At 52.0% G+C, this 12,469-nt stretch overlaps 1 pseudogene; it reads right to left on the bottom strand.

Annotated features, from left to right (window-relative positions):
• The window catches only part of LOC130017107 (RAD52 motif-containing protein 1-like), a 40,856-nt pseudogene extending 31,670 nt beyond the window's left edge, over window positions 1-9,186 (bottom strand).
• Between the last annotated feature and the right edge of the window lie 3,283 nt (window positions 9,187-12,469).

Raw genomic sequence — 12,469 nt, forward strand, 5'->3', positions numbered from 1 at the left:
TGGTCCTTGGTCAACTTTTGGCTCACATCGCCTATCCCAAGCGATCCTCCAACCATCACTGACTTGGTGGTCCCTTCTCTATTCCAGCTGCCTTTTCCCAGAGCACTTGAGGCAGGCTTCCAACGACGGACCAATCCTCCTGGCCCTTGTGTGTACTCTCAGTAGCTTGCCAGGCTCTCCGAGTGGGGCGGAGGAATCGAACTCGGGTCGGCCATGTCGGCCATGTGCAAGGCAAATGCCCTACCCGCTGTGCTATTGAGCAAGGCAATAGTGATATTTGTTAATCCTATTTGCAGTGCTGCTTTGTGAATAAAAGTCATTTCACCTTATAGATGCCAACATATTAGTTGAGTATTTATCATTGGAGGGAAATAGATTTGCAGGTTCAGAAGTTGTTCTTTACTTACTGAAAGGGGGAAAGCATAAGCATTGAGGAGAAGACCAGCTGGGCCTGAATTATAGCAATATTTCTATCAACGTCTAAGTCCACCATTTTTTTGTCTGTTTTTTGTTTGGGGCCATAACTGGCTATGCACTCAGGATTCACTGCTGACAGGCTGAGGTGTCCATCAAGGGTGCCAGGGATCAAACCTGGGTGAGCCACATGCAAGCATTTGCCCTACTTGATGTACTATCACTCCAGCCCCTAAGTCTCCCAGGTTTTGTTTTCTGAATTGTACAAGGGAAAGTTGTGTTGTGGGTAGTTCTGTTCACTGTTGGAATGATAATCTTCCAAACAATGATCAAGTTAGGGCTAGAGCAATAGTATAGCAGGCAGGGAGTTTGCCTCGCACATGGCCAACCCAAGTTCTATCCGCAGCATCTCCTATGGTCCCCTGAGAACCACCAGGAATAATTTCGAGTGCAGAGCCAGGAATAGCTCCTGAGCAGCACCAGGTGTGACCCCAAAAGTAAAAATAATAATAATAACTGAAAAATAATTGTAAAAAACCCCAATGATGAATTTGGGAGTGAGAACTCAGGTTCATTCTTTAAAAAGCACTGAACATTGCTATTTGTCTTGAATTTTGGGTTGAGTTCATTTAATGAACTTGTTTATTATTTTTTAATATGTTTTTTTGGGCAGTCTCCGAAACTCAGGACTGTGCTTTTTTGCGCCCTCGGGATATATTCCCAGAAGTGGTATTGTGGAGTCATACGGAAGCTCAATTTCTAGTTTTTGAAGGAATGTTTGCATTGTTTTCCAGAAAGGCTGGAGCAGTCGGCATTCCCACCAACAGTGAAAGAGCGTCCCTTTTTCCCTACATCCATGCCAGCACTGGTTGCTTTTGCTGTTTAGAATCAAACCTCATCTTATTGCCCACTGTAATTTTCACCAAGTCCAGGAACTTGTTGTATTCTTCTGCCAGTTCATTGGCTTTAGTTACTTCTATTCTACCTATTTGTGAAACTATTCCTTAATTGTCTTTGACCTTCTTATGTATTTAGTTTAGCATAATCACCTCAAGTTCCATCTGCTTTGTCCCAAATGGCACAAATTCATTAGTTTGCCTTTGAGTATATCTAGCCCAGCTTCTTTATCCAACCACAGTCATTGGGAATTTAGGTGGAAAATGGGAGTGCTGTATGCTGTTCGACTATGAGGGGGTGCTTATAAAGGTCGCACTTTAGTGAATAGTGAGACTGAAAATCCTGGCTGTAAAATATGAAGAGAAAATGATAAGGAATAAGTCTGAGGCAGCAATTTGGAGAAAAATGGTAGTTTCTTTGCAGTTGCTTGCAAGGCTGAGGATTATACTTTTTTTGAAAGAGAAATTGAAATAAATTACAGCTTTCTAAGTATTTCCATCAAAATAACAATTACTTCTATTGTCTCCAACATCATTTCCAGAAGCTTCACAACGAAATGAGTTAGCATGAAAAGTTAGTACAGAAGTGCAAAAACAGACAGGCTCTCTAGCATTAAATATTTTTCCTGCAATGGGATGAACTTTTTAAATAAGTCTAGGGCCAGGACAATAGCCCAAAGGTCTGGAGCACATATTTTGCATGTGAAGACCGGATACGATTCCCAGCACCCCACGTTCCCCTCAAGAACTCCTGGGAGTGACTCCCAGAGCATCAAGCTGGTGGTAGCCCCTGAACACCAGGTATAATCCACAAACCAATCCAAAGAAGAAATAAAAGTACCAGTCCAAAATTGTGGAGTAATAAGGAGGAGGAAGCCTGGTGCATCACCTGGAGTGGCCCTCAAGAAAAAGAACAAACTAACCCTCAGATTCACTCCTCTTTAAAGTGCCCCTCCCCCTCCCCAGGACCCTGAGCTGAAGAAACAACCTTCACCCCTTCACCCCATTGGCTTTGCCGTGGGGCCCCAGGGCATGTGTTTGACACAAATGGGCTTTATTTATTGGAAAAGAGCCTCTGTTTGCAGCAATGGGGGAAGTGCGAGACATTCCTGAGTTTGTTCCCGGCACCTTGGGGTCAGGGAACATGGACCATGGGGGTGGAAGTACCGATAACCCCGCCCACCGCCCCACGTGGTTTGATGTCTGGCATTGCAATCTACAAATTCATCTGCTCTTGAAACAGCCCCTGCGCTAAAACACTGCCAAGCAAAGCCTTTGGACAATTGTACTGGAAGAGCAGAGGAGAGGAGAGTCAGCACAAAGGATGCCTAGGACGGGAATAAAAGTCTAAACGTGGGGCAGAACCCATGGCACTGCGGGGAGGGCCCAGCTTTGCCTGAGGCTGACCTGGGCTCAATCCCCGGCGTCCCATGTGGTCCCTAAGCACTGGCAGGAGTAAGCCCTGAGTACAACTAGGTAGGACCCATAAACAGAAGCAAAAAAAATTTATAAATCAAACATTATTTAGCAATACAGACTTTTGAGCCCAGTGGCAGCAGTAGAATCTGCAGTTTTATTACTTCAGGTAGAAGACCGTACGACCTACTAAAAGCGACGACCAAAAATTCTGCAGTGACCAGATCTGGAAGGGGAAGAAAATAACCACTTTTCTGTACTCAAATTTTTCTTTCTTTTTTTTTAATGACATGCTAGGGGTTGGAATGATACTACAACGTACAACGCTAGGGCGTTTGCATATTCAATCCCCAGCATCCCATATGGTCCCCATTCACCACCAGGAGTAATTCCTAAGTGCAGAGCCAGGTGTAACTCCTGAGCTTCGCCGGGTGTGACCCAAAAAGCCAAAAATAAAATAAAATAAAATAAATGAGTAACATGCTAGTGTTATTTTAATTAAAAACTACATATTCCCTTGCATGTAAAAACATTGTTGTTGTTGTTGTTTTTCTCTTTTATCACTCTATGGGGCTGGAGTGATATCACAGCGGGAAGGCTCTTGCCTTGCTTTTTGTCTGACTCGGGTGTGATTCCCGCACTCCGTATGGTCCCCCGAGCACCGCCAGGAGTGCTCTCTGAGCACAGAGCCAGGAGTAAGCCCCGAACACCGCCAAATGTGCCACCAAACAAAAAGAACTATCTTGTTACAGATTCGTTTTCTGCATTTACTGTTACGACTCAGGAGAACAAAAACTTCAACCAGAGTACCAGGAGAAAAAGACATAGTTCCACAGGATGGAAAACATCTTGAACTGAGGTGGAGCAGAGAAGCCCAGAATTTGAACTTGCTGCAGAAATGCAAACGAAAGTCAGAATGAAAAGGACAAATAGGGGAGCTGCAGGATAGCACAGCGGGCAGGGAAATTGCCTTGTTGGAGGCCAACCCAGGGTCCATCCCCGGCATCCCAGGTGGATCCTCCCCCAGCCAGGAGTGATCCTTGAGCACAACGCCAGGACTAAGCCCCTCACATCACCAGGTGTGGCCCCAAAACAAAAGAAAAGAAAGAGGCAGATGGGCCTAAGCATATCTGAGCTTTGCTCTGAAGTCTGGGGCCGCAGGGAGCACAGGCTTTGCAGGAGGCAGAGTTCCCTCCCTCCACCCAGCCCCCAGCAAGGAGCCAGGAGTATCCCCAAGGCCAGCCCACTGCCAGGCTGCCGAAGATGGAGGACACAAGGAAGGGAAATGCGTTTCCCATGAAATGTACTGTGCTGTAATTCCCTGTGACACAGCGCACCCGCCACCCCACCCCACTGTGAGTTCTGGTTGCGGGGAGACCCCCTCCTCTGTACTGTTGAGTGGCGATTGTCGGGGTCTGTTGCACGTCCATGGTTGCCGCCCGTCTCAGCTCCTTCCATCTGCTCATCCTCCTAGCCCCCCAGAGTTGGTCCCAAATGGTCGGTTCATCCCTGGTGCTATTTGCAGGAGACAGATCCCAAGTTGGGGGCACACAAACACCAGAGTCCCATCCTCCCCTGCGCTCCCCACAGCACACATCCCCCCAGAATCATGACTGGTGCCCTGGCTTGAGGAGGCATCCGTCTGTCAGAAGGCGAAGCAGTTTTTTGTTCCATTTTGGTTTTGTTTTTTAAGACACTCGTCTTGGCATGCAACTTAGTACTGGAGCGGTAGCACAGCGGGGTAGGGCGTTTGCCTTGCACGCGGCTGACCCGGGTTCGATTCCCAGCATCCCATATGGTCTCCTGAGCAGCACCAGGAGTATAACTGGTATTATCTTGTCTTGTACAAAGCTGAACTGGGTTCAATCCCTGGCACCCCATGTGGTACCGTGAGCCCAGAGCCAGGGTAAATCCTGAGCATGGACAGGTGTGCACCCTTCCACCCCGAAGAAAAAAAACTTTCAGTGAATCTAAGGAACAAATGATGACTTTATTTTCTTTGTGTGTGCGAGTAAAAAAAATGTAAAACGTGGTCTCAAATATTGAACTGTTTCTTCTCGTTAATCATGGCAAGTTGTGTCTGATTTAGAAATCTGAAGACGACTCTATTGTAGCTAATCCCAGGATCTTAATCGCCAGGTAGAGATTGTAAAGGATCCAGATGTAGGTCTGAGTGTGATGGTAGATAAAGTGCTAAAAGGAATTTGCTCTGCTCTCAGGTTGAAAGCCCAGGAAGGGTCAAGGTCCAGATTCCCTGGGTTCATGCAGAAACCGCTGCCTGCCCCCAAGGGCCTTGGTGGCGTGCAGTCCTGATGGCGGAGGCTCTCTCCATCCTGGGCTCCCACACGGAGGCGCAGAACTGCTGCCTCTGAGCGAGGAAGTCGGCTCCACTCACCCAGCCCCTGGGTTTGCTGCGGGTTTTCCCCAGACTGTTGTTATCTCCAGCTTAGCTGCACGCGATGTGTGCCAAAGGCGTGTCTCTGCACTTTGTGAAAGTCAGCGTTTCTCTCGGGAGCTTGTCTCCAAGTTAGGTTTTTGAAAGGTTCAAAACAGGTCCAGCTGCGGAAGACAGGGCCAGTCCTCCCCTGCTCAGACCACTGCTAAAGCCAGAGCAGACGGGGTGGGGGGGTGGTCCTGTTCTGCGTCCCCCACTTCCCTGAAGGCCAAGGACAGATACCAGAACCAGAATGTCAGGCGCGGCCTTTGGTCAGGAACTCTGCGGGGCCGGGAGGCAGTCTCCACGGTCCTGAGCTCACTGTGGGTGCTGATGTCTGGCTGTCTCCGCGCTCGCTTGCTGCCGTGCTCACCTCACCCTCTCCTTTCCCTCCCACTCCTGCTTCCTTTGCTCTTTTTGTGTCTTTGATGGTAAGACTAAAGAAAGTCTATCCACGTTATAATAAATAAATTTCATATATATTTTTTAGTAAACCAAGTCGTTGTATATATATTTTTTGGCTGCCTTCGTCCCTCTGTGTCTTGCATTTGTTTCGCAAAATACTCTCGACAACACACACAACACACATTCACACACACACAAGTATGCACCCTTTAAGATCAAGCCACAGCCAAGAACTTCAGTGCCAATTTAGTTCTCCTGGCTGTATTTGCGTTTCTCTTCCTGTTTCTAATATTTGGTTCTTGTCATTTGCATTTTTAAAGGTTGCCCAGTAACACTTTAAGGTGTTTGCATCATGACTGATTTATTTCTTATGTAAGTCATAAGGAAAGAATCTGGATAGTGTGATCCCTTGGGAAAGGTTTCTGGCCCCGGAGACCTCCCTTCCGGCTCTCCTCCCTCTGCTGTTGCTCAGGACACCAACTCTAAAGCGTGTGGCTTTAAAGGGGCCCATGTATTTGTGACCCGGGCATCGGTAAAGAGGCCCGATGTCCTCTAGCCACTTGTGGCTTGCACGGTAGAAGTCAGAGCTGAGAGGAGACCAAGGGAATTAGCCGCGAGGACTGGTCAGCAGGAGCAGCTGCCGGGGTCTGTTTGGCCGTGTCCATGTAGGGGTCGCCACACATGCCCTGTCATGGACAGCCGGCCGGGGGATTGTGCAACGTTCCAGGCTTGTGTCAGGAACACGCCAAGGAAGCTGCCCTCTCCTCCTGCCTCAGAGCTCTTGGCTCAGGCAAGTTGGATAGTCCTGACCGAAGAATGGGGATCTGGGACTGGAGCGACATTCCAGTGTGGAGAGCAGTTGCCTTGCACACGGCCAACTGGGTTCGATCCTCGGCATCATATATGGTCCCCCTGAGCACTGCCAGGAGTAATTCCTGAGGGCAGAACCAGGAGGAACCCGGTATAACCCCACCCCCCCAAAAAATCAGAGTCTGCTCATCTTCCTTAAACCCCTTCACTTTGAATAAACATTCAAAATCAGATTTTCTAAGTGTGTGTTAGATTTAGAGCAAGGAACTCTTAAAATAATCTTATGGTGGGATCAGTTACCAAATAAGTTTGTTTTGCTTTGAGTTGGGGACGCAGTGCTCTGCAGTCATTCCCGCCTCCAGAGACCATGCAGTGGTGGGGACCAACCCAGCTCTCCTGTCTGTGAAGTGTAGACCCCAGCCCATCCCTCAAACACATGCCATAGGAAAGTCAAGATTCCTGACCCACAGGGTTGCATCAGAGATTGCCTTTCCTCTAAAACCCTCTTTTTTCCACCTAAACAAGATCCTGTTTCCTAGCGAGGTGTTACTCATGTAATAGCTTAACTGCACCACCCTTTCTGGTGTACGTCCAGCCCTTGGGGTTGAATTCAAGAGATCTCTGTTAGTCTCAGATTCTTTTCTTACTACTTAATGATCTGGAGTGTAAGTGTGAGCCACACACTGAGATAAATACACAGTTCTCTTTTCATCTCTGTGAGAATTTCAGTTTGCCGTAAACCCATGAGAATTCTGTAATGTGTGTGCGGATATCTTGGATCTCACTAGCCAGACATACATTCTGCCATTTCTAATGTGGGCCTCAGTCTCCGATTCCTCCTGTCAGTTTTTGGAGGGATCCAACCCTCGGAACATGCTCCTCGTTCACCCACTCACCCGGGAGACTCAGCTTGTTGCTGTAAGTTACGCCTCATTCACTGTGTCACCTGCCCGCATCACTGGTGCTATGGCCCAGTGCATGTGATGTAAACATGCATGACCCAGTGCCGCAAGGTGGATGGAGGGAGTTCCCATTGGCCCTCCCGACTTCTCCTAGGGCTGCACATTCCCTCCGTCCCCAAAGCACACAGATTTGAACCAGTGAATAGGACATGAACATCCACAGCTGTCCTGGACCCCAGACTTTAATGAGATCCCCCACTTCACACGCACCTCTGTCTCTCTCCAAATATGCATCCCAGGAGCCACACTTCTGTCCCCTCTCATGTCCTTTCCAGGCTGTGTCATTGCCCAGTCTTGACTGGCCATCCATCCCCGCCCTGTGCTCTCCGACACACGTCCTTTTGTGGTGTAAATTCTCTCTCTCTCACACACACACTCACACACAGCCACACACACACCCGTTGGGTTGTATCTATTGTGTCTTTGCTCCTTCTCTGTCTTGCCGCCCTCTCTCCCCAGGCCAGGTCCTCCATCTCCTCCTCTGCAAGCCAGCCTTGAGGCGAGTCTGGCCGAGGGTTTAAGAGTAACTCACTTTGGTCCTCTCCAGAGTCTGGATGAAAATCATTCTCTGTTGGATTAGTCTGAACAATCTTTGCCCCTGTTCTGGCTCAGAAAGGTTTCAAAAACACGTTCTCCGAACTTGCTGAAAGTTACTGAAATGAGTGAGAACCAATGGATACTCCCAGCATAAAGCCGCTCTGCAAGACATTCGTATAATTGCTTTGCATGTGTGTGTTTTAATTGTTGTCATTGCTTGGTAATAATTTATTCCAGAAATAGCACTTCATCCTGGGATTAGGTGTGTAAAAGAATTCTTTTTTTTTGGGGGGGGGGTGCAACAAGTCCTTTTTTTTCTTTTTTCTTTCTGTTCTCCATCTCCCAAAGTTATTAACTTGTTTCCTTAAATTCAAAGGGACACAACGATACGCAGGTTCTGGCATGTACACATAGGCAAACTTTTTCTCCCTCACAGTCAGTAAAATTTCACTAAACTTCTGCAAGCATCAAAGCCTCGGCCCCGCCCCCTGCAACAGTCCTGGGAGCCTTGAGTCCCGGTTGAGGCAGTTGTGCACTGGCCTCTCTCTGGCTTGACTTCTGGCATTTTGAACTCTTTGGTCTTTTAGAGAATCCGTGTTCATAAGAGACCCCGATGAAGAGAAAGCTTCCCTGCAGAAATCCATCAGTATTACCAGCGCTTTGCTCACAGAGGAGGACACAGAGCTGGAGAAGCTGAGAAATGAGGTCGAGTCCCGGCCCCGCCCACGTGGACCCGAGCCACGCCCCTCTCCGCCCAGGCCACGCCTACCTGGGCCGAGCCACGCCCATTTCTCTGGACCACGCCCACATCGGCCTGAGCCACGCCCACCCCTAGGGCCTGGGGTGGGATAGTCGGGGCTGGGCGGAACCAAGAGGCGGAGCCCCAGACCCGGAAGAGGCACGGAGTCCCTGGCCCATTCCGGCTTCTGGCGGAGGCGAGACGTCACGATGTTCACGTGACCCACGCATCCCGTGGCGGCGGGGCCGGGCGGCTCCGAGGCCGCGCCTGTCCTCCGCGCGGGAGACCCTGGACTCCCTGCGCGATTCCCGGGCGAGTGCGCGGGCAGCGCGGGGAGGGCCGGGCGGGCGGCGGCCTCTGGAGCCGGGGGCGCCCCCAGTGCAGCCCGAGCGAGGGGGCGTTGCGCTCCCGCCCTGCGGCCCGGCCCTGGGAGGGAAACCGGCGACTGGAGTCCGTCTGGCAGGCCGAGCGCAGCCCCGCGTCCAGGCCCTCCCCGCTGTCCCGCGACAGGACAGGGGCCTGCCCGGCCCTGTGTGGCGACAGGACTTGGGGTTCACCTTCCATACGAGTCATTGCAGGTCTTGGAGAGGCCTCTCTGCTCCTTCTGTTCCCAGTCAGCAGTGCGGAAGCTTTGAGGAAGGGGCTTGGTCACCCCGCCTGAGGGTAGGGGCTGTCTCGGTCACACCCAGGATCGCTCCTGGCCCTGCGCGGGCGGGGTGGGGCCATCCCAACAGACAGACCCGAGGCAGGTCGGAACCAAGGGCCCCACATCCCCCCGTGGACGCTGCATTCACGTCTTCTCTCCCGCCCTGAGCCACGGTGGCCCCCGAGCCGGCATCCCGGCGGGGGAAGCCACGGCTCTGCTCACCTGAGCTGCTCGCAGTGGCCCTCACTCCGGGTAGTCTGCTCGAGGGACCCCAGAACATGGGCACCCTGGCGTGTGTCATGTGAGCACTCAGATTGGGCTCAAGGCGCTGAGAGGTTCACCCGGCCCAGGTGGAGTTTGCCAAGGGCCCCGGAGCCCTCACCAAGCCTCTCTGAGGCTTCCTTGTGTGAATATGGGGGACCTTCCAGCCCTCACAGGACGGAGTCTGCTGCTCGGGTCCGACCCCCCACACACACACACACGGAGCCCCCCGCAGTCAGCTCCGTGGAGTAGAGGATGCCAAGGGTCGGGATCTGTGTGCAGGGACGGGCTCGTCCGTCTGTCTGTTCACTGTCCCTCTACGTGACAGTCGGCAGCTGAGAGGAAATGCCTGGCGTGACCAGACCTGCCGGGGCTCCCTCGGGGGCTTTGCAGACTCTGGCCCTCGGCGTCCTGTGTTGACTCACGGTTCTGCTGAGCCATATGGTCCCCAAAGCACCACCAGAATAATTCCTGAGTGCAGAGCCAGGGTATCCCCTGAGCCTCGCCGGGTGGGAGTTGTTTGAGGTGTCTCTGTAGTAATAAACCATTTTTTAAAATGAATGTTTTGTTTGGGTGCTCGGGGCTGGGCAGGGCCGGGCAGGAACCGGCTTTGCTGTCCGCAGGCAGACACAGTTCCAGCTCTGAACAGTCTCCTGGGCCTCAGAGCAGTTCGAAAGAGGCCCCCTAATGCTTTCCTTCCCCTGAATCTTCCTCTCTGCTCTGCTCCAATGAGGAATTTCTGGTCCTTTTCTGAGGACTCTTTGGACATCCCGACCAGGATGTTTTGGACTGAAGTGTCCCAGACTTGGAACCGCAGACTTGACAGAGACATCCTACGGGACCTTTGGCGATACTGTGCTCCCTCTGGGCCAGGCTCTCTGGGAGGTCTCCCTCTGCACCCCGCCCCCAGTCTGCACCCCTCGTCCTCATGCCTTTGGGGTGCACGCCTGTTGGCCGCTTCCTTAGAAAGGGTCAAAGATTCCACGATGAGGGGCTGGAGCAATAGCACAGCGGGTGGGACGTTTGCCTTGCATGCGGCCAACCCGGGTTCGATTCCCAGCATCCCATATGGTCCCCCGAGCACCACTAGGAGTAGTCCCTGAGTGCATGAGCCAGGAGTAACCCCTGTGCATTGCCGGGTGTGACCCAAAAAGGAAAAAAATAAAGAGAGTCCCGCGATGGGCACCAGCAGTGCCGCCGCATCAGATGGAGTGCAGGAGAAGCGCGTTGCGTGGTTTCCCTCCTCTGCTCTCTGCACTTGCTGGATGAAGGGATTGAGGCACAGGAGTGATCTTGAGGCCCCGCTGAGGACCATGTGTGCTCTGTCAGCCCTGCTGAACCGTCCGGCTGGGGGCGCGTGCGTGCTCTTCCCTCTTTCTGGGCCAAAGATGTTTCTTTTTGTCTCTGTGTTAAATGGACCTTGTGGCCCTTCTCCGAGACCGTGGCTGCCCTCCTCCTGTCCCCTGTGACACTCGCTGCTGTATGTGGGAGAGGCTGCCTGCCCTTCTGCAAGCCCAGAGTGTCCTGCTGTGGGGTCACGCGGGCATGCAGAGGCCAGCCTTTCCTCGCCCGCCCAGCGATGCTCGCCCCCAGTAGAGGCGCTGCCTTGGGGCCTCGGTGCTGACTCACAGAGCCTGTGCCCATGCGCCCGGCCCTCTCCCACAGGAGTGCTACCTGGACAGCGACCAGACGAGCCTGTACCACGCGGCCAAGGACCTGATGACGCTGCAGGCCCTGTACGGGACCATCCCCCAGGTCTTCGGCAAGGGCGAGTGCTCCAGGGTGAGCCGGGGCGGGGAGGGGGGCCTCTCTCCTGCGGGTGGGGATTGGGGCTCCACCTCGCAGTGCTCTTGGCTCTGTGCTCGGGTCACCAAACTGAGGCTGTCTGCGTGCAAGGCGTGACCCCTGGCCCCTCTGCTGTCTCCCAGCCCTCTTTCCTTTTCTCTTTTCTGTTCTTTATCTTTTCTTTTCCATCCCTACTCTCCCTCCCTCTCTCGCACTCTCCCTCCTCCCACCCTCTCCATACCCAGCAGTGCTCGGGGCTCACTCCTGGCAGGGTTTGAGGGATCGTATGTGGTGCCAGGAATTGCAGCCACCTGCAAGGCAAGCATCCTACCCACCATACTGTCTCAGGCATGTCTTGTTTTATTTTATTGTTCGATTTTTTTCCGTCTTATTTTTAAATTTTGGATTGCCGGGCTCTTTTTAGCTTCATTTTAAAATCCGCCCATTGCTAAAAAGGCTCTGCCTGGTTCTGTACTTTGTTTCCAGCAAGTGGCCAATATGATGATCAGGATGAAGAGAGAGTTTGCAGGAAGCCAGAATTCCATATTTCCTGTTTTTGATAACCTCTTGTTGCTTGATCGAAATGTGGATTTATTAACGCCCCTTGCGACTCAGCTGACATACGAGGGACTCATCGATGAAATTTATGGCATCCAGAACAGTAAGTGAAGTGACATCAGTTACTAATAGGTTAGCTGAGTAAAATCAATCTCAAAAGTGTCTGTTTTCGAAGGTGCGGCCTTTGTGTGTAAGTCAGAATACTTGAAAATGTCAGGCACTGACTTTCAGCCCAAGGTTAAAGCGAGCTCGAGCCAGGACACCATCGGGGAAACCGAGGCGAAGGCCTTGTGCAGAGGGCCATGCGGTGTGCAGCCCCGCTGCTCGGGGCTGCCCAGGGAGGCGTGAGGAATAGAGCGTTTCTGAGGGGTGCCTGGGTCCAAGTCAGGGGGGTTTGACCCCGGATGTTAGATTCTGTAGCATTTCAGATCTGAGTGGGGGCTAGGAAAGCTCACGGGGCTAGTGCCAGGCGCACAGCCAGCGCTCAGTTCCATCCACACTCCTCACTCAGTCCAGTGAGCACTGAGCCGGGAGTAGCTCCTGCTGGGATACAGTCTGAGAAGTTTCCCACAGTCTGATTTTTGTTTTTTCTTCAGAACAGGGAGC

Source organism: Sorex fumeus, unplaced genomic scaffold (genome assembly GCF_029834395.1).
Source record: "Sorex fumeus unplaced genomic scaffold, SorFum_2.1 ptg000177l, whole genome shotgun sequence".
NCBI lineage: Eukaryota > Metazoa > Chordata > Mammalia > Eulipotyphla > Soricidae > Sorex > Sorex fumeus.